The sequence below is a fragment of the Bombus flavifrons genome, chromosome 11, assembly GCF_040668555.2.
Source record: "Bombus flavifrons isolate JBK064 chromosome 11, iyBomFlav1_principal, whole genome shotgun sequence".
Classification (NCBI taxonomy): domain Eukaryota; kingdom Metazoa; phylum Arthropoda; class Insecta; order Hymenoptera; family Apidae; genus Bombus; species Bombus flavifrons.
The window spans coordinates 2,230,005-2,253,791 of NC_138452.1; the positions used below are offsets into that span (position 1 = coordinate 2,230,005).

The following is a 23,787-nucleotide window of genomic DNA, read 5'->3' on the forward strand; positions in this document are numbered from 1 at the left end:
AATTTCAACGAAATTATTTTAAGCGAAACGTACTAAATACTCACCGTCATATTCCACGATTATAAGCGCTGACAAGGTAGACAGTCTGTCGTGGAAGTGGGAAATCGGATGATTCTAAATACTATATACATATATCTGTCTGTCAGTCGGCAAAGAGTACTATTTCATTTTTCCAGCGTTTTCAAGATTCTCCTAGGAGCATGAGTTACCTGCTTGTAACTCAATCTACCTTCACAACGATATGTTCAGAATCTAATATATAAGTAATCATAAGAACCTATTATGTGCTGGAAAAAGTCGCGCTGGTACATAAACTCATGTTTATTGTACATTTTCATGCACTTCCTACACGGCCGCAAAATATAAGACTCAGGGAAGTCTCCGAACATGTGGCATACATGGCTGCATTCAGCTCGCGGCGCAACTTCAAAGGTAAAAGTACTCCTGACTAATAAATAATTAAGTACGCGAGTCGTATGGCGTTTCACGTGGAAGACATCTCGTTAAAATATGCAGCGATTCCCCGACAGACTTGAGAGACGTGTAGCCCCCATGCAACATTCCGACGTTACCGGATAAAGAAAGTCACCGTGGGGATTGAAAAAATTACGAGACGTCTCTCACGGTAGCCTCCGATTAAGTTGAAATTTTGCGCGCAGCTCTTGTTGTCGCGAACGTCAGAGCCAACAATGATGTTAGAGTATCTCCACGTGTCGGTTGTGTGATGTCTCCGTGCTATTTTCCAATTTTTAGCGTTTGAATAAAAAATCGAATGCAATTTTTTAGGGGAATTTACGTACCTGCAGATTCTAGGATATAATTGCTCGGTCTCATGCAATTTCTAAGATATTCTAATTTTCGAGTTTAAAAAACAGATGAGAGAGAAGAAGCGGAGAGTTCGTTTGTTTCTTTTTTTTCTGCTCTCTACTCGAGACTCGCAGAATGCTGATCCGTTTCGCGTAGAATTTAGAATAAACGCAAGCTCGGCAAAATTATAATCACCGAGAACACGAGATCGACGATAAGGCGACGTTCGCAGCGTTAACGACCGACGCTTTAATGGTCGCGTATGCGGAGTTCTATGCTGCACGCATCTCGATACTTGGTATTTATGAGAATACACATTAAACGGCGCACTGGTTTCACGTTACTCGGCACGTTCAACGTTTCATTGAAAGAATGTGTCTTCTGTGATCTGTAATACCATCGAGATTCGACGTTAATAGACGCACAGTTGTCACCCATGAGCTAGCGCCAACACTAAAAAATCACGAGAATCTTATCTTACATTCTCTTCTCATACATTTAATATTATCATTCGCGTTACCTATGAGAACTTCAAGGCGCGATGAAATTTTCATGGAGCGTCAGCGTGGCTTAGAACGCGACCTCGAGAGATCAAAGCGAAGAAGAAATCAACAAAATCGGCCGCGTCCGCCACGAAACTCGATTACACGTCATTAAACGTGTCCCCGGCACTCGGATATAAATTATGTCCTCGGAGTATGCAAGATCAGAGGATAAGACAACGCCGGTAGCATTAATGACCGGTGCATTAACGGGCGCGCACGTGATTTCCCGGTCGCAAAGGCTGCGAAAGTCCCTTCTTATTAAAAAGCGAATTAAAAGCTGCTCCATTAAAACCGTTCCCCGCACGACGTTTTGCATTATTCATGCCAGAGATCGTGTCTTTGTGACCGATCGGCCAGCGTACTGAGACAATTTAATTATCCACCGCGAAACGTTCCTGCGTTTAATTAAAGGGAAACGCGTGCACGGAGGGCCATGTGCGAGCTCCAACTTAGAAAAGTCTTGTCCATTTCCGGTAATTACCGCAGCGTCATCTGAGAGAGACAAACGCTACGGGATCACTATTGATTCTCTCTTTTTAATCATATCCATGTGATGCAATTTCCCTTAATATTATTACGATAAATATAGAGAGTTCCTAATATTATTCCATTACAATAGGAGATTATATACATTTATAAATGTGGCACAGTTAATTAAAATATAATTTCCTTTATGATACCGATATAATGTCTCGTAGTAGAAGTACAATTCTCTAATTATTTCTATAATTCGGGATTATCATACATACATTATTTTAACCGCAGCGCGATGGCAAACGAAATAATTAAAATTTTCCGGCATTTATCGAATTAATAGGAATTCCGTTCGGTGATGGCAGAGCATTGACAATGCGATAATTTCCTAGTGGACATTTCCCAGTGACAGTGACTCCATTTAGAGTTTCTTTTAAATTGTTTAATGTTGATGAAGTTAGAAGACATCGAACTACATAGATCGCACGACATAGATTGACAACATGGACAAGAATGTGACTAATTGTATTTAGTGTGCATTCGACTCACAAAAAAAAAAAGATAGAGAAATAGAAAGAAAGAAAAACAAGGTCGAGTACTTGTTCGACAACATCTATTCCGTTTTCCTCCTTTAAAATTAATTAAAAAATTTCATTTAAAGTGGTTACAAGCCGATTCGTCAAGTAAAAAAAGCAAATCTTTGATTGCTCGGACGTATTTTCAATCCAGATGCGGACCGCGTGAGACCGATAAACATGGACGATGGACGTCGATACTCATCCGATTCCAACGACCCAGTCTAGAACATTTATCTCGAACTGATTGAAATGCGCCACGTGTCACGATGCACGAACTTTGGATAAAGTGGTAATATTTTCACCTTCGAATACTGGTGAATTTGAGCGTTCTGAATTTATTTAATTACTCATAATTGTGGTCTAGAAATCTGGTCCAATTATTCGGTAAAATTTTGAAATGATGGAGACAGAAATGCTGATGGAAAGCATTGAAAGAGAATTATTGAAATTTTCGAATCAATCACAATAGTGTCAGGGAAATGTTGCGAGTGTGAAAATGAACTACGCTTATTGAACCAAATAACCATAATAGATTTGTATAGTTCTCGCAGATGTTTTTTATATAAGATAAAATTGATAAAACTTTAAATAAAGTCACTACTGTTGATTCAATGGAATATAGAAATCCTATAAAATCGATCGATATAAATTAAATGAAAATATTAGCAGTAAATACATGGTATTTGGAAATGAAATGAACCGGGATATATAAGATAATTAATTTTGAATTAATTAACATTACCGTCAACATGCAACTGTAATAATTTTAATCGTCGGTATTAGTTAAAAATTCCTGGAAAATTCCGTTCGTGCGTAATTTTATTCCGTGGGATTTACGTACTATGGTTGATTCGAATCGCGGTGCGCACAATTGTGCAATGCATTCCGCGATTATGCTCATCAGTTTTAATAACGAAGGGAAATAGAAATTGGAAAGAAACCAGCGGGGTGAATAAGTACGAAAAATGTTCAATGGTTATCGAAAATCAAAAAAATTACATCTATATTTTTTGTAGCGATTTTCGATTGAATTCCGGCAACGCTGCGTCCGAAACATCGTGTGGAATTTCGATCAAAACGAAATAAACTACAAGCTGTCAGGCTGATAAAAAAGAGGGGAAAACATCGCGAATTCTTTATACGGCTGCATTACATTTCGGATAAATTCACGTGGCGGAAAATACATTTCGGAAATTTCAGTCGACGTGCCAGTGGCATTACCCAACGATTTTCCCGAAATGTGCCGTCAGTCCGATTTGTATATGTATAATTATTTTCAACGACTATGCTTACGGTAGTCCCGTGCAATAAATTGCACCGAGCAACTTCAAACAGAATTTTCAACCGGTTACGATTTCATTAGGTGAAAATTACGCTCTTAAACATTACCGTCTCTACTGATAACAATCGCGACGATAATAATAAACGAAACATTCGACGAAGTCTCGAATGCGACGGAAAAAGTTGACTACACGCACGGACAAATATATCGGAACAATTTATCCGAGAAATAATTCCACGGAGGCGATGATTAATCTCGGTAAGTTTAACTTTTCGTCGCTCAGACGGTGTAATTAATCGTTTATCCGTTATAGACTGGCAAGAAAGTTTCTCTCATGGAAAAATAATAAAACGTACGGTACTGGGCACCGAACGAAAACGTCGAAACCTGTGGAAGAAATTAAAAACCGTTTCAAAGTTATTGGTTGTTGACGATCGAAACGTTTTCTCGTTGCAGATAAAAACACTTGCTGCATACCAGTGGGACGAACGAAGGGACAAACGAAAAAGAAAGAGAATGGAGAAAAGAAAGGAATTGAGAAGAGCGAAACGACAGAAACGGTCTGGGAATCTATGCGATAGCGAGACAAATGTTGCCTTGATCAAAGGGAATTCGAAACGGTTCCTTGTGAAAGCGGCGCGAAGATTGCAGAGAAAAGGGCGAAGTAACGGATCCGTCTGATCCGACGCGGAGTTCGACTACTATGGCGTACCTCACGAGACGTATTCTACTTCGACATGGCACGCCGCAAATCCGTAAAGCTCAAATCCCACGGAGTCCCTGTGGATTTACTAGGCGGAGGGAAAGACTGGAAGCGGGAACGATGAAAAAAAGAGTGGAACAGAGAGGGGTGAAAAGGGTAGGAGGAGGCGAGAGGCGAGGTCGACGACGGGAGAGCGTAGGAAAACTCATGGATAGGGAACGAAAGAGAAAAGGAATTTCAACGTTCAGACGGTCGCGATCGGGAGGTACAATTTAGGAAGACTATGGCGTGGGCAACAGCGAAGGGAATACGCTCGGCCGATCGATACTATGAATATTCGATATTTCCCTGGAAGCGCAAAGTACCTGTCAAAACAGCAATTTCGAACATTAATGTGTCGTTGCAAGGACAACGTTTGTCGTGCAAACATGGCCATCCCTGCAACGCCGCGAGCCTCTTATTTGCGAGTTTCCTATCGCACCGATATGATTAATATTTCGGCATTGATCAATAGCAGCGAAACTAGCGGCGTAGCCGAACACTCGACGACCAAAACTTTCTGCAAAGTCAACCGTTCAATTATCACCGTCTGACACCGGTCAAACTTAAGTTTCTAGTACTCTTGTTCGCGTCTGTGAACAACATTCTAAAGCTACTCGAAGAAAGCAGTCGAAACTATATCGTGCCGACGAGGATCTCCTTCCAGACATACCTACAATACTTTCAAGTTGTCTTTGTAAACTTTGAGAAGCATAAACAATGTCGTTACGTTATTACGAATAATAAAGACATTAACGTTATAAAGCTTGTTAAGGTATTAGTTATACAATGCCAATAAACAGCGAGAAACATCGAGGTTAAACACCAAAACGATGTTTTACCTGAAAGCGCAGACTGTTAATAATCGTAGACAGAGGGAGCTGGCTATTAGCTTTTCCTTAGTATGTCGTTTAAATTAATGTTTGTATGCGCAGGTTTGTAACTTCCAACCGGTAGTCGAACGGAGGCAGGATTTCTATTTGACTTTGCACTGTATTTTGAGCGATGCACGCCGCGTTACTAATGTTTATAGAGTAGATACACGCACTGCACCATGCACACGTACACGGATATACACGTGCACCAGTGTACGCACGGTAACGCAATATTTTAATATCGCTGGTTTACATTTGAATTCTGTATTTAGAACGGTGGACCCTTTGAAATATCACGTAAGTTACATGCAGCGTAATGTACAGACGATAACTTGGAAACGCGGTCGCAAAATATCGAAATATTATACGACTTTAGCGATGAATTTGTTCGAAGGCGCGATTGTACAATACAGTTACATTTGATCTAATTAAAGTTGAAATGAAATTTTAATGAAAAATATCGGTCCGGCAACGGTAATCGGTACGGCAAACGTAATCGGTTTTCCTTTAACCCAATTCCTGGATATCGATGCAACTACTAAGATATGTATAATTTTGTGTGCTGGACTGGCTTAAATGCGTAGTAGAGATACTTGTATGTGGGTGTCAGTGTATGGAGGTATGTGTGTGTGAAGCATCTCAAAAACAGATGAATGTAAACTGTTCAGTCGGTTAACAGTCGGGTATGGAAGAAAGTGCTGAGACGCGTGCAAGTGTGTATCGATGAATATCTTAGAAATTGTCCATAAAATAAATATATAACTATTTTAATATTAATTACAAGTGTAAATTTAGTGTTCCTATAACATTATTTCGGCTATCAAGATCCACAATTCTCAACAGCAACATCAAGTGTGCATTTTTCATCATGGATCACTCGCGACAGGCTAACAATGTTAGCTGCACAATTTTTCGTTCGCCGACATAGTGACGATTCTATATACGATTCTATATGCGATGAGGAAAACGTTCGTGCAAGAAGCAAGTACGAGGATACTCGGTGTGCACGGATACAAAGTTCCGTGAAACGTTCGGGTTCTTCTTATTTTCTCTTCTCGGCAACCGAGTGTTTGTTACTTGACGCCTCTAGACTGTCTTTGTTACGGAGTTCTGCGGATCCTTGGACTGGTTCAAATTCCCCAGAAGATGGTGTTTCATCTTCAGTCAACACCGTTTCAATATCCTTTCTTCGACGTCATTTTCGATTCACTTCAGATCGACCTAGGTCTTCTTCTCAAACTAGACCGGTGACTTTCTCGAGCATAATCGATTCTGGTACTCGATACTTGCTCTTATTTCGTCATTTTTATCGGATCACGAAAACAGATGCTTTTCAAAGTAATTTTCGACGATCGATGCTTCGACTTCTGAACCGTGACAATACGTTTACTTTAAAATCTTAACTGGCTCTCGACCTAGGCACTTGAGACGCTTCTTCGTTATAAATCTTTGCTGCTTCCGCTTCTATTATACTATGCTATCGATAAAACTTGTAAAGAAGACATTGTCATCGTCGGTTAATAAATCTATCATTTCTCGCCGAAGCGATGGGTCAAACGCCGGGATTTTTATATCCATCAAAATACTCTATCAATTTTTGAGTGAATGTGTCAGAAGGTTCGCATGAACTTGTATTTCCAAAAGAATGAAAGTGTTACGCTGACAAAGAATTAGAAAATTTTATAAATTCATTAGATCCGAAAGTCACGTAGAAATCGTAATGTTTTAATCACTAGTATCTCCATTTTGGACGACTTATCTATACTCGTAGGATCGCTAGACATCAGTTCACAAAAGAATCTAAGGAAAATTCTCTGTGCCGAGTGTTATCGTTTTAATTGCCACCTTGTTACGGCAACGGTGCGTTACGTGCGTTGAAACGGAATGGATGGTACCAGGCAACGGTGTTAAGAATTCTACGTATCTTCGGAGCATTCAGACACGTACAGCCATAAGCAAAGTTCCGGCAAATTCTCTCACGGAGTAATCCTAGGGTATGTCGTGCGATAAGACCGGCCGGAAGAATATACGACAGCATAAAGTAAGCGAAGGCGACCAAAGCCCGGCCGCGGAAGATTCATTTAAGGCTTATGAAGAAGTCTTCTCTTTCTTGAAAGACGGAGCAGCCGGCACAGCGTCCCCTCTCCCCTCTTTTCGACGAACACTGGCAGCAGCGCCAGCAGTCGTTCCACCGAATCGAGCGCGTTCTCTCGTGAACGCGCCAGTCGGGATAATGGAAGACCATCGCTGGTGAAAAGTTCGTCGCGAAAAGTTTGGATATTTTATTCGGTGCCGGAATAACTTTTAATATCCCGCTTCTAGGTTTATATCAACGATAGAAAGGGGAGAACTGGAAGAGGGAGATGGAGAAAAACAGAGGAAGGAAAAGAGAAAGGGTGAAAGGTTGGAAAAAAGTGGGCGGTCGGGAGAGGTGCTCAAGGGTTACTTCTCTCCCTCCTCTAAGCCTGTTCGCCATCCACGACTTTTTAGTCGTCGCCTCTCGCTCTGACGTCGCACTCCAGCTAGCTTCGTCGAGTTTTAATGAAGAGTTCGGGCTCTTATTGGTTTCCTCTTTAGGGCGACCGCGCCGTTTCTATGCCATCCGGAGGCGTTCGCGCGTTTTATTGCACCCTCGGTCGCGTATTTTCTTGACGATCCATAGAACGCGCTCTCTCCTTGACATCGGGATTCGGATGATGAAGAAGGGGACGAGAAAGGAGGCGAGAGGGCTTTGCCCTCCGCTTAAGTCGAAACGGAGCGGAGATGGAATATTATATACGCGGCACTGTAATGTTAACTAGTTGGAAACTCGTAGGGGCCACCGACAGGGCGGGCCAGGTTATTCCTTACGGGCGCAAGTTTCCTCAAGTTTGGAGAGACGGTAAATTGCATGGGATACATTGTCCTTCGTTGAACGCGCACCAGCTACCACGCAGCTCAACTTCTACTGTCGAACTTCCGTGTGACCAGTTTCTTTGAAGATCGATCCCTTGTAACCTCCGCGTATTCTTCGTTGGATTGTTCGATCTTCTACCGAGACCGTTTAATCAGTCGCAGAGATTCATTTTATCATGGTAAATTCGAATTCGAGAATCGAGTTCCAGAGGATTGTACGCCACTTTATCGATCGCAATGATAGACGTCCCCGCGATTCACAGGATAGACAGATACTCCTAGATTGCCTTGAACTTGTAATTGCCGAAGGGTTTAGGTTTCCGTTGTGCAACGGAGACCTATCCGACGAGAGACGACCTCTTACTCGCGAAACTAGATACAGGTGACTTCGGAATTCATGGAGGATAGAGTCGTAACTGAACTCGTGGGACTTGATCAAGAGGAAATTGGTCCCAGACTACATGATACCGATACCTTCGGACTTAGGAGCTTCGTATTGACAACCTTGCTAGTCGTGGGGTCAGATACTCTGAACTCTTTGAACTGCCATTTCGGTGATCTGAATTTATAGCGTCGGATATAGACGATCCTCGAGAAAATCTGAAAACTCCGCAAGCAAAACACTATATTGACCTTTTAACTTCAAAGTTTAGATAATAAACATGTAGGTATATATGTATGTATAAAATAGAAAACCGATGTTTGAATAATTAAATATTTATTCTTTATATATTTTCATTTGTTTCGTTTTATTTCATTTGATCTGTTGTAACGATTAATTTTCTACGATCGATTATTACGCAGTTGAAACTTGAGAGCAACAAAATCAGGATATAATTGCGTTCAAGTTCGGCGTCTCCTTAGCTACTGCTTAATTACGTAGTTTGGAAACGCGTCTCGACAACTCCGTTCGACCGAAGTTCCTAATCCATAAATCGTTGCCTAATATACACACGCCGGTTAGGTAATGCATGTTCAAGAGAGGGTAGTTTATGCATGGTAACCTTCGGATCTTATTTCTTCGCGACGGAATAATATTTGCATAAATAATTTTCTGGTCAACAAGGAATTTTGGTTCTCCTACTTCATGCTAATGATATTCTATCGATATTGATTTGTTAAAATGAATCAATAATAATAGATTAAATTTCAATGAAATTTCGAAGTCAGATTCATTCCCAAAGAATCACGAGCATAATTCGGAAAGTTGCGTGTTATCGTTTCGGAAGTTTCAATGCACGAAGTTACCATAAAGATCTGACGTTGATAGTTATAGCATTTAAATTATCAAGGAAGTTGGTTTATTGGTGTTGTATCTCTGAAGCGCGATTTCATTGTTCCGGCGGAAATTATCGCGGCCTCTTACGACGTTGCCGCGGGTAAGCAATACAGTGGCGCACGGTCGAAAGTTCACAGTACGTAAAGTGGATCTTTGGCGCGAGCAGCAGCGCAAGAAACGCGTAATTATAACTTCGCAGTTATGTCCATAAAATTGCAGTCGTAACCATAAATTGCGTTATTTTGGCCGTTATAACAGCAAGTAAACGGCCGGCACGCATGAGCTGAAACCCGTTTGCTCGTCAAAAGTACAATAATACTTAAATAGCATTAACTTTCTGCATATTAAATAAATATCAACAATATTGAATAAAACAATTTACCCTTATACTTTTTTGCAATTTTTATAATTTTATGGGAATAAACAGAACTTTAGCAGAAGTTTAATTATGATTCAACACTCGTAAAGATGTTTCACTGGACTATCAAAGGGACCCGGAGTAATAATTTTTTTCATCGTCGAGCATTTCGTCAACGAGATCGTCCCCCAGTTTAATGCAAATTTCGCTTAACCAACGTTCAATTTACCCTTTTAAATTCGCACGACGAAACCCATGCCACTCGATTTTATTGTTCTTACAGAGACTATAAAGCCGACTGGCGGACAAAGGAGTTGATCCTTGATGCAATGCTTTCCTGCCACCTCGTTTAAGAACGAGTATTTGCATGGGCTCGAGACGTGGCGAATCGGAATTGCGTCGAATTCATTGTGAATGCGCATTTAAGCTAGAAGTCTCGGAACATAACGAACGACACTGGATGGACCGTATACTAACGTGTGGACGAAAACTTGGGAAACGAGAAAGAAAGGAAAGAAAAGAAGAGTGGGAAGTAGGGAAAAAGAAATAGGTTTGAAGAGAGAAACGGCGGTAGGGTAGTGGAAGTTGTCATTACGCAAATTTAAGGTTGGAATATAACAGACGCGAGAAATTTTACGCTTTCTGCTGCTTGGGAGTTCGCTCGTAAAAAAGGAGCCTGTATTAAAACACATTAAGTCCACCTGCTGGTAGTTTTACTCGTATCTACGTACGATGTTTTACTACTCATGGTAAAAATTTAATAAGTTCATGCAAATGAGGCCCTTATGTAAATCTGGAAGATTTCATGGCGGTCCAGATCCGAGGATCGCGGTACATATTTTTTGGCTGTTCCTTATTACTATGGAAAATTTCAACGTTGTAACTAGAACTTGCGAGGCGAACAAAAGAAAAATTTGATTCTGCGCGCGTGATCAAACTCTTGCTCACAAATGTTAGGCATTCGTAAATAAAATTGATGGACTGATATCGGCATGCCTGGATAATAATTATTATCACTTTTGTTGTTATTCCTGACTGTATAAGCAAAATTTACTGCTTCACAAATTTATATGTTTCTAACACAAAGTTTATATTACATATTCCCAACGATTATCACGAAAGGCTCGTTTTATTGCTTCACGCAACGGTTCATAAATTTATTTATATGTGAAAACGCTTCAACATTGCGGTATATATATGTCGGAGATGAAAGGACATCGGAGCCTTCCCTTTGGAACTTCGGGAAAATCCCTTAACACCGTAATCTAGATTCTATTATAGGCGTAATTAAACAATTGTCGTCCTTCGATCCGATTGTATTTGTTCGAGATTTGTGATAATGAGCTTGGGCTCGAGGCGACAACCAGTCGCCGAACGTAGCCGCGGTCACGGGATGGACGCTTTGTCTAACAAAGGTATGGAGTAATTCTATAGCTCTCCTTAAAAGAAATATTTGTGACGGCACGCGACAGTGAACATTCCAACGGTTTATGTCCCGTGGCTCGCCACACGCAGATCCTATTCTTCGAGTAAGATGATTGCCAGATGTCGATGCGTCTCGGCAGTACATGTTCGGCTAGCCTGAGGGCCCGTTATAAATCTTAAGATTTAGTTGGCTAAAGTCCTTCAGGCAGACAAACAATCTTTGTCCCAGCTACGGGAAGATAGGAGAGACCAATTTTTCAACGAACGGCGTCTCCCACTAGCAACTTTCCCTCGAGGGCGGCTAGCATCTTTTTCTAACCACCGATATGGAGATTGACCAATTAGCAGCAACGCCACTATCCCTCACCTTCTGAACGAAGGCTACCCTCGACGAATCCAAGGATCTCGTGTCCTTAGACACACCCCATCATAGTTTTCCTCTGCAGCATCATCGCGACGGAAATTCATTCTCTCGTGAGGCCGTATTAGCGAGTTACTTAGCGTCTGTACGCTCAGTGGATATTCCACGTTTTAACAAAGAGCCCGACTTAGATTTTGTGAGCATTGTTCATCCATCATCCTGTTGACCGCAGATTCGTTATTGAACCTAGGATCGTTGTCATTAGTTTCTCGAGTATCTAATTACCACGGTTACTTGTCCAGTTCTATAATGATCGTATCTGCACTAGTCAATGTCTTCTCTATTGCTTATCGACAATGTGTAATCCAAACGAAGATTCGTTTCACGCCCCTAACTCTAAATTCCAACCTTCTCCGACATATAAGAAGCACAATATTGCTATGAGAATCAATCAGGTAGCAATATGAATCAATCGGAGAGACCTTTTGTCTTCCTTTTCGCCGTTATTCTCATGTCAAACTACTTCATTAAGCTGGCTGACGCTGTAGTAAGTAGAAAATGTTATATTACCGATAAAATATTAATTAAGGCTTAGAGTAATTGTATATATATACATACAATATTGATATATATATATATACAATATTTATATATATATATCAATTATATATCAATATATGTTATATAATATAATATATATTATATATATTATATATCAATTTTTTAGTGCATCTGTAAAAATGGTAGCCCAGCTCCTGGTACTCTAGGCCTGATGTGTATAGTACGTTACAAATATTTGACCATGTTAATCGATAATACAATTTGTTAATCGAGAATATTTTCTTTTAGAAAATCTGTCGGATGCGACCACAAGGATAAATATATATGACGATATGGCACATCACTGTTATTGATCTTTCTCGTGTGATTGGGCAGTATTAGAAAATAGAGCATCTTTAAAGTATACTAAATTCCAACAAGCACTAGGATAAATATATATGACGATATGGCACACCACTATTATTAATTTTTCTTGTGTGATTGGGCAGTATCAGAAAATAAAGCATACTTAAAGCATACTTAAAGCATACTAAATTCGTTCAAATATTCAATTCCCTGAGCCTACAATAAGAAAATGCAATATATAACAATGGATTCCGCTGAATTTGTTTAATGATCTCCTTGACCAGATAAAAAAAAATCAGTAGCAGTTTAAAGTACATTGAAACTTTCGTCTATCGAGTCCGAACGATTCTCTTTTCGAATCTAACTTCTCAAACTTTTCATTTTCCCGTAATATACAATTCCCCTGTCGAAGAGGAGTCTTCGTTGAAGAAAAAATATCAGAACTCAGCACATTCCATCAGAATCACTGTAGAAACCAAGATTTTCTTTGAAACGCGTATTCTCTTATTCGTTCGGGTGAAAACGCCAAAGGAAATAGGAAAGTTGTATCTTATGGCGAAGGAGGAAGGGAAAAAGAAGGGGAGGACATGAAGTAAGAATGGGAAGGGGAAAAATAAAGAAAGAAACTGCTTTTCAACGCGAGAGAGCGATAGGATAAAGAGAGGAATGGTGTAAGAGGGAAATGAAGAGAAGGAAAGGAAAAAGAACGACTAAGGGGGTAACTTTATCTGCGCTAGCAGAAGCGGCCCTCGAGTTCGATTTTGCGCTGCTCACTAAGTTACCTGATCTGCTCTCCATTGTCTTGTGATAACTTTGTGATACCTGGCTAAGGATTTCCTTAGATACGCCGTCTCCGGCTTGTTCCCTGAACGAGAAGAAAGACGAAGCATAGGGCTTAAGTCGTGAAACTTTCCCAACAAGCCGAACTCCCTCCACCCCGGTCGAGGGTGTTGCAAAAGTCGTATATCCGCGAAATGATCCCGTGCGCGGTACTTCCACGTGACTCTTTCTACTTCAACGAGGAAACAGCATTCCTTTTCGTTTACGTACTTTACGATATGGTCGCGTATTCGCAACTACGCAAACACGTGTTCAAAAGGTACAATATGATTATCGACCGAGTTTAACGAAATGTTATCTGGCAGGTATGTTTTCCAGTCAATCATGCAATCCGAGTACGAATATCGTTTTTCAGGAAACAATTTCATATCGCTAAATTAACAGATAAAATGAAGTCAAGTGGAACGTTCGGCATTGCATTGTTGTTATTGTCTTTTGATCTTTATGTTTTATTGTTCTGCGCGATTAATTATCATTATGGGAGGATAATGGAACGGAAATACCAGGATTCGCCAGTTGGATACCTCTGGATTTATATATAAATAAGCTTTACGGTAACACCTTGCTCATTTTAAATTAGTACAATGTTTGACTAAGACGGCAATTAATTTAAATTTATCTCTGTTCAGAAAATTGATTATTTGATCCGTTCGTGTTTCATTGCCCTTTATGCAGGAACAGTGATGGCGAAGAATGAACAAAAGGAAAATTAACCCTCAAATATTCCCGATCACTTTCATGTTATTCAAAATTTCGGTACACAACGCGATGCGTATTTATACGCGACGATATTAATCTTCCTTTAGTAAATCCTTTGTTTTCTGAAACACGTTTACGTTTCGAGATCAAAGTGAAAGAAAATAAAAGCAAAGCAGATAATATTTGTCACAGTTTACGAATCGCTATACTGACATTTCTTTTACGGTACCTAGCAACGTAAAAGCTTATTGACAGTTCAGGCACCTTCTTTTCGCTTAATGAAACAGAAAATAGTTTAAGTACTTAAGTGATAAATTATCAAAAGAAATTGGAAATCCTATCGTACCTAAAAATTAGTTACAATTACTTAATCATATTTTCATCGGCCACTATAATTTTTAAAATTTTACCGTTAAAAATTTCAAATTTTCTCTCCGTTTCTTTATTTTATTCTTTGACAATTTAACATCACATCAACAAGATTATCTATTCTGATTGTAAAAAGATTAGATTTTATGGTAAAGATTAAGAATTTAAGAATAGTTTTATATGGTCTTGATAGATTAAGGTAGTATTCGCCTTTGTAATTTTCATATGTAAATGAGACTGCATATACCTGCATTTATACACAAGGTGGTGAATCGTTAGGTATAGATTTGTGACAACAATTGTAATAAAAGGGTTCTTATCTTCTTTAGTAAATATTCATGTGTGATTTTGGAGTATCCGTTTTTTAATCAAGACTATTATTTTCACTTATCTATTTACGTCATTGTGTACTCAAATTTTATTACTTTGTGATCTCATGTATCTACACAATCATTTATACGGTTATAAAAATTTATTATTAAATATAATTGTTCGTAAATATTTTCACAACGAAGAACAATTCAATTCTATAGTATAAGTACGAAGCAAAATATCGATATTGCATCGTCTTGCATCAAGAGCTGAATACGCTTCAAAATGAATACATCACTGAAGACTTTTTCTTTTTGCTTGTCGTCTTGACAGGCTACTTAGTTATGTCTTCGATGGCATAAGGACAATTAAGTAATATTGCATATTAAGGGAACTCTTATATTAATATAAATATATATCAAAATTTTGATAAAGGAATTGTGGTAGTTTTTCTAATAATTTAAAGTATTTTGGACTTTTGTGTTATATTATATGTATGTATATTGATATATATATATATATATATATATATATATATATATATATGCATTTATATTTTCTATTAATCGGTAACATTTTTCTCCAATGGCTTATTCCACGTGTGAATAGGAAATATGTGCCAGAGATTCATATCATATGCTACTGAATTATGACGCGCTCATGCTAATTCTGTACCCTTCGTATGCAAGTAAAAATTGGCCAATAATGAATTGTATATGATATTACCTTCTCATGATTTTTAATATCATTCTGAACACGTCTCATCATACTCCTACAATATTATATTGTAGTATTGCTATTTTTTTAGTGCTTTTAACGTATGATTTTGAGCTGTGTTACTTCCCTTCGACAATTAAAAGGCTACATTGTAAATATTTAAACATGTGTATCAATAATATATTTCGTTAATAGATAACACATATTTTTCTCTAGAAAATTTCGGCGGTAAAGGAATAAAAATAAATATATGTACATGACATTACATATTACACTATTATATCATATATTATTAGATGGCAGATTAGCACTGTGGTGGAATTTTTGTCGTCCATTATTGACACTTCTTGTGTAAATAAGTGTAGCGGTGGATGTGTCGCTGCCAGATGAAAAGAGAGTTTTGCATTTCGTCCCGGGACTACCGGTGGACTCGTCAGTAAGGCTATGCCCGGTAGTCTTTTTTTTTTTTTAAGTTTATTTAAACCAAGATACAATTTTTAATACATATTGCTAGAGAAATAAATTATGTGGATATGTTATCTATTCGTGACAAATTCATAACGATAGATTTAATATATTGTAATAACTTATTATAAATAGTAGTGTTGAAGTATATAATGAGCGCAGTATTTACATCGCACGTAAAAATTCGACATAGAGAAACATGGAACAGTTATTAAATCTGTTTGCCACTTTAAAATAATAGCTGAAGTAAAGATAAGCGGAAACAGCTGTCTAGATAAGATAACAATATTAAAATGCAGCATTGCATAGTCGAAAGTTGTCATTCTCTTCCATTGTCTCTGACAGTAACAGAAATATTTGTTGTTTCATCTTTCTGTTGCTATTGATCAGCATTTGATAAATGATAAATATGTTTCGTAATGCTGTATTCGAAGTTTATTACATCGTGGAATAATAAATTGTAAAACAATAAATCGTGACGCACCAGTCACGAGAAATTGTTTTTAATGTTGACATAGCTGCATAAAACATGTGTAATGGTTTTTCCATTTGTCTATATGTTCTGCGACATTGAATGATGATTGTGTATAAAAAGTAGAAGCGTGGGCACGTCAATATTGAATACACCAAGAATTGTACACAAGAGAACATGTATCAAACGATTAAAATATTTCTTTTATTTTTCTCCGTCATTTCGATACCACGTTGTTTTATAACACTCGCTGAGGCAGTGAGGATACTTTCATTTATTTCCCATTTCTGCTTATAATTTTATGTGAAGCGATATTCTAACTTTTTACTTTAGTTGTTGGTTTTGATCTTTTGAAGGATCCATCCAAGTGTGGTACCTTCTACAGTAGACGATGCAGATTCCCTCAGGTAGCAGCTATGTGCCCAGTAAGATCATAATGACATTATATTATTGATTGAATTTACTAATCTCATCATTATCCTTTATCTTTTAACCGTATTGGAATAAAGTTTATTCTTCTTTTTTCTCACAGAGAGTCTGTAATGGTAAATAAATTTGATGCTGAAGAGATAACGACAGTATTTAGAGAAGATCCTGATTTTAGCGATATTAAATACTTAACTGAACTAAGTAAGAAATAAAATATTACATATATTTAACTGTCTTGAAATTGTATTACATAACTGCCAAGAGGCACTAAAGTTACTTTTAGTGCTATTATTGTCATACGTAGTATATGTAATGTGGAATTTACATATGCATATAAAGCAGAGAGACATGTCAAGAGACAAGAATATGAAAGAAATATTTGTCCAACCTCTTATACATATTCCTCTTATTATTATGCCAGGATATTATGTAATGCCTGTGAAAGGACTGATAAGAAATTCTTTTATTTCTTTATAAAATTCCCTTGCAATATTGCTCGATCATTTTCAAGGATTCACCGAGATGTTCTTATTTACCTGAGAAGTTTTGCGATGCTCCCGCCAAAAAAGTCACGTGCAACATATATCATTACTACAACTGATTAATGTAACAATAAACATGAACACAATAATTATAATTTCCTTCGTATGCCTTAGTATCCGTGCAGGAGACAGAAAGCAAAATAAATCCGACTTTATAAATAGCAAATAACGACGATCTTTTGAAGAAGCTATTAAATATTAATTGCATTAATTACTAGCATACTATTACGAACTGTAGAATTCTCTAAATGTCACAAAATAAACAAACATTAAGCATCTTAGAATTCTGCATTCTCTCTTTAAATACCGCCCGATTTTCTTCCATGCAACATTTCATCTCGTTCGTTATCTTTTCGTCATCTAGAAGCTTGCAGTGGAACAAAGCTGGAGATATCGCCGTGACATTCCACCATACCGTTAAAGAAAATCACAACACGGAATAAGGAAGATTATAAGTTGCATCGGTACGCGTTCTAACATCTGGCTTTAGTTCTTGGCGTATTACTTCTGTTTTCTAGAAAATAGGAAGCGGATGTGGAAACGCGAGACGCCGGGAGAGCGCTCGGAAAGATTTTCATGAATATTCTTTAGGTTACATTAATGCGCTTTATAAATATGTATTAAACCCACGGATTTTACTATCTCCAACAAATTAAGCTTTCCAGCTGCCTTAACCCTTCTTCCTGTTCTTCCTAGCTGGGGCGTTACCAGTGGAAAGATGCAATTGGAATAGTAATTTCAACTGCGATCTGCATCGTGCCCCACCACTTTCCATTGCGCTATCTTCGTCATGGACATTTAATATTCTGTACGACGAAGTTATATTTTCTATTATGAGGAAAGCGAGGAATTACGATACACCGTGGCGAGTTCGGCTTGATTGAAGATTTTTGTTTCATCTGAATCCGTCGGCATTCATGACATAATAAAAAAATATGGTTGAAAGCGTGACGAAATAAAATAAATACACTCTATATCAATTTTTTTATTTCGTAAGGTTCTGTATTTTTCCAACTGTAATATTCTTATCTCGAAAATATGGCTGAAGCAAACATTAAACCGGCGATTCCATCAGAGTTCGTCAGTCGTTTCCGATAAAATTATTTGCAAAATATTAAATACATGCATGAAAATATCCATGAAAAACGTGTGATGTATGCGTAGAATGTAGAACGTGTATTTCTGTATTACACTGGTTTCCGTGGAAAAACATGAAAAAAGAATGAGAGCGGTAACGATGCAAATTCACGTTACTCTGTATTTCACCGATGAAATATTAGAAACTCTCCTCCTGATCTTTTGTCGTTCATGTTGATTTATTGTAGAGAAGATTTCTTTGCAAATATGAATTTGTAACTAAACCCTCGTTCTCGGTTTTTTAAAAAGAAGGAATAAAGTAATAACAATCTACTGCGTTATTGCTTTAATTAATTTGTGAACGTTGTATAAATAAATGAAATGAAGCAACAACAATACGTACAATAATGGTATTGCAATAAGTATTATTATTTTGATACGGTACACGGTAAATAGGTCGCTTTAAAATATTTAGAGTTTCATAAATTGACGTGTAAACAATAAACAGATGACGGTAAATAAATTCTTGGTTTTGCACTCGTGACACGAAGCGTGTCGTTCGTTCATCGTCAATGACTGACAAAAATCCTCGATAAATAGAAGTAAGCGTTAAAAGCCGGTCAAACAAAGCCGTTTTTTGCCGTTAGAAACAAAATTTACACACCGTGCATTTCATTCTGTTATTTAAATCCCAATAAATTTCACGACCTCCTTTCTTTCTCTTCGTTATTGTATTATATTAATGTTCATTAATGGCGTTAGACTCGCGCGTGAATAAATTTCTGAAATCGCGTTCTATATTTCTCTTTGATAATATAAAGCGCGTAACGTTTGAAAGTTTTACAACGGTGGAACGATTTTGTATAACGCACTTATACATAAATTTTGTAGGAAAAAAAATGAGTTGTCCGCTTTTACCACAAATCTGCGTGTTTATTTTCGAATTATTATCGCGATAAAACAAAGCGATACAGAGATTTTAATCGCGCGTATGTTTATTACTATCTTTTTAATAAAGAAAAATTCCCTACGATTACATTGATTTATTTTTCTTTATTAGCGTAATTGCAGGTATACATATTTTCAGTTATTGTGCGTATCCGTTGTATCGTGATTTATATTGCAGTATAACACTTAATAAACAATTATGCTCATGTATTTGTCGCAAAGGGACGTACGTTTTAGTTGTATTATACAATATTCCTTTCAAGGATACGCACGACAATTTCAAACATATCCTAATAATTTCTTTATGTTGATCGTAAGTATTGCAAATGTTTCGAATCACTGCATTAAAGCAATATTGTATTTGAAAATTTGGTGCTTCGAAGCAACCAACTATCGCCATTTCGACATATTAGCCGTTGGCATCAATTGATGTTAGAAGGTGATTCTGTTGCTTCAACCTGAATTTAATTATTACAGAATCATTTTATATATAATACCCATTTATTATTTACGCTATAGTCTAATATATCCATTATAACATATTTGTATGGTAAACACTATTCACAGAATGTGTCAATATCATATTAATTTCATCATTTTCTTAAATAGCTAAATTCTCATATTCCTATTTCAAAATAATTTTTATATAAAATTGCATAGAATTGTGAGATAGTACTTATTACTCATTTCAAATCATTTTATTATTTTACTTTGACCTTAAAATATAATAAATGAATATATCATGAATACAAAATATTTCTTGACTAATTAAGATAAAACACGAAAGTATAACTAAATACTCCGATACTACAATATTTTTTCTTCGACGTAGCTCATTTATCAATATGCTGCACTATATCTAGATATTGTCACATGGTAATAAGCACTTCCGTTATTGCTGCCCCAAAATTGCCAGTTACATGTAAAGTCTGTGGGTTTTGATATGAGTATGTGATACGATTAATTAATTCCCCGAGAATGTACAGCAAATGCGGCGTATAACCAAACATTAATTTCTCAGGATCAATCTTACTGTCTTCCTCGTTCAACATGAAACATATTCCCTGAATGTTTTATGATATCAGTAATTAAGAAATAATGAACAATTTAGAACATTAATAAACTCCATTATAAATTATAATAACACTTATTTATTAATTTGTTAAAAAATAAAAATAATAACTTATTTATTTATATTTATTACTAACGAATAATAATAACACTTCATAAGTTTTTTTTTAAACGATTTTGTCTCCAACTATAAAATGGATTGAGTAACGTTGACGCAACGATCAATCCACGTATCGATAGTTAACAGCTCGCACCACGGCAATGCGAAAAGAAAAGTTGGAAGAAAAAAGGTGCAGCTAAAGTTTCACGTCTAAATGCAATTAAGCCAATATAAAGTTGGTGGCTATGCCATGGAAGAGGTGGAAGCGCGTGTCTTGGTTCAAAGTAATCGACAAGCGAGGAGGTGTGGGCCCGATACCGCGGGGACAACTTTATAGAAGCTCAAGTGGCATAATCGAGTAAAATAGCCGGTGCCTAAGAGCAAATTAACAACTTTTTATGCGTTTAGTTCCCTGTTGACCTCCCATTTTGCTTAACGCTACGGAAGTTTCGTGAATTTAATCGTAGGTCATTATACGAGTGTGAAAACGACGTTCAAACTCAAACAGCGTGTACGTAAATGTGTTTATTCGTCGACAAACCGATGACAGTTCAGATGAAACGCTTTTTACGTTTGTCTCATTGAAAAATAAACGATTTTAATCGTTTCCTTTCGCAGCTATTTTCGGAAAGAGCTTCGCTAGTTCGCGCGATTATTTCCCTCGGTTATTTTTCTGATTTTCTAAATTCAATCGATCACGCGATGATTTTCGAGGAACTTTATTGAATACGACATCGATTCGCTAGTAGTTGGAATTTTATGAAGATTAAGTAGAAGGAAAATGAGCACATATTACGAGACGATCACGAAATTGCGATAAATCTTCGTTATAAACTTTTGGCTGAGTTCATCTCGCTAATGAAGGGTCATTATCCGGTGGATTCATCTGGCGAAATTAAATTTTCATAATTGAAGGTATATTAAGGGTCAGAAAAAGCGGCGGAAAAGAATTTTACTCGGTAAACAAGTAAAATATTTAAGTGAATAATATGTGCTTTTATTTATACGGATCGTTATTACGCGAATGGTAATAAACGCTAAAGTGAGTATTCCAATTTTTTCTCGGCTTTCAAATATTACGTTCTTATCGTTTTTGTATTATTACGAATTAACAATTAATTCAACACTTAACATCGTATAATACTTCTTTGTTTATCTTAGTTTAACGTGGGAAAGTTAATAAAATACAGCTAACAGCGTATATAATATTCTTTTTTAAATGTAACTTCGATTAACAAATTCAACTTTGTCGGTCAATATGTCTATATTTATTTTCCTCGATCTATATATTGAATTTTAATTGTACATCGTTCTTTCATTCTATGCATAATAAACTTTTATCACTTTAAAGAGTTATTTGAAATTAAAAAAGTTACTACAACTTCATTCTGAAGCTCGAAATAACAAGTGTTACGAATGATTTTACCTGTACGTTTATTAATTACGGAATTCATTATCCGGAAATAATTAATACAGAGACCTTAATTATGAAAAACACTGAGATGTAACTGCATCGCGATTAAATTGCCTGTATTGATGTTAACAAAAGACAGGAACAAATGTTTTGTCAGCGTATGCGCTACTCTATTTCAAATCGTTCGATTTCGCCCGCTCGATCTGAATATCCAATACCGAAAACGAATCCGTAACACGTCGTTCGATGAATAATACACCTCTATAAATGAGACTATAAACGGCCACGGCGCTATTTAAATAACGGGGACTTAAATAATTTCCTTCTGATGCGAAATTCATATCTAACGAACCGTAAAATATCGCTCCATCTGCGATTATTTCCGTAAGTAATATTTACCATTTTTCTACCATTTCCTTGACAAGTTTTCTTGTTGAAAATAAATTACGATTGATCATTCTAGTTATTTTATATAAAATTACCAGCGAAATCAATTACCAGCTGGTTCCGCTACGGTATAAAGTAAAGTTGTTAGATTATCAAGAAATTGCTTTATTAATGCAGGTTACTTCTTTCCCAGTTGCATAATAATCGCAGCAAATTTAATATCTCGCTCACCTTCTCTCTGTCAAAGATCAAACGCATGACAAGTTCCAGATTCGCACCAAGGATTTTCATTATACCAAAGCACCACTCTTAACACATTATTTAGTATAACATATAGTTAGTAACACATTGTTGGTCCAGTACTTGCCATTGGAAGATGGAAAAGAAACATCTTGATGATATGTTTACTCTCCAGTTTTATCTGAATATAGTAGCTTACACGGTACAGTGTAATGTCGAATTAAAAGATGGATACAATCCAAAAATAGATGTTTTATATCTATAATTTAAGTCGTAAGATTTCACAAACATATTTGCCAGAATCAATATATCCATTGGTACCATGATTTTTCTCAGGAACTGAGTCGACGTTAAAATATCTACTTCATGTTGTTCTAACTGTGATTTCAGAATGACCAAAGGGAGAAGAGATTCTGGCAACAAAATATTACAATCGTTTAAAGTAAAAGGACATTAAACAACAAATATTATGATGCAATAGAAGAATTTCTAGTACCAAAAAGCATTTTCCAAGAAAAGCAGCGTAAGGACACTAGAAAATGGATCACAACAATTTTAAAAAGAATTATTAAATAGGAAACACTAGTAGTGCAAAAATTGTACAAAACTGCAGAGTTGGAAAACTTAATCCAAATTTGGAAAAATCATTAAACGAACGATATGGAGCGACGTAGAGATTCGTTTTAATTCGAGAGCAATCTTATTAAGACTGACAAGTACGCAGGTGAAATTTGCGGCCAGTGTTGGCAAGGGATGCGACCAAATCTAATTTATACAACGGTGTATAGGACCCGTTGGGCTCTCTCAATCTTTGGGTACGGTTTGCTAGATTACAAATCGTTCCGGTTGGCGATGCAGGCAGCCGGTGGTCCTCGCTAGACACGGACAACGTTAAGGTTTACGCTTGGCACAGAAACGCAGCGAGCACCCGGAAGGAAGGCGGTCCGTGAGTCGCAAAATGGCGTCAGATGAATGCCCCCATTAATTAGCAGCTACCTTACCGCTCCTTCTCATACCTCTATCATTCATTTGAGTTATTCTTGTTTCCTGCGACTTATCTTTTCCTTCGAGCCTCGAATCACGTCTTATTTCCCGGACGAAGAATCTGCAAAGCATAGCGGCTATCGCGTTCAGGAAACGTCTGGGTATAATGTATAGTTCGCCAGAAGTTATTGTAA

General features: G+C 37.1%; 1 protein-coding gene and 1 long non-coding RNA gene across 3 annotated transcripts in view; both read left to right on the plus strand.

Annotated features, from left to right (window-relative positions):
• Positions 1-23,787, plus strand: part of Timp (Tissue inhibitor of metalloproteases) — a 339,739-nt gene that overhangs the window by 172,166 nt on the left and 143,786 nt on the right. The gene's annotated exons all lie outside the window — the stretch shown is intronic.
• LOC138184799 (uncharacterized) lies at positions 16,378-17,749 on the plus strand. 2 transcript variants are annotated; one of them, XR_011174414.1, is made up of 3 exons: positions 16,378-16,659; positions 16,735-16,826; positions 16,934-17,749. It is a non-coding gene; the product is annotated as an uncharacterized LOC138184799 (long non-coding RNA). The 2 variants fall into 2 exon arrangements; XR_011174415.1 differs by having other exon boundaries at positions 16,398-16,659; positions 16,758-16,826; positions 16,934-17,747.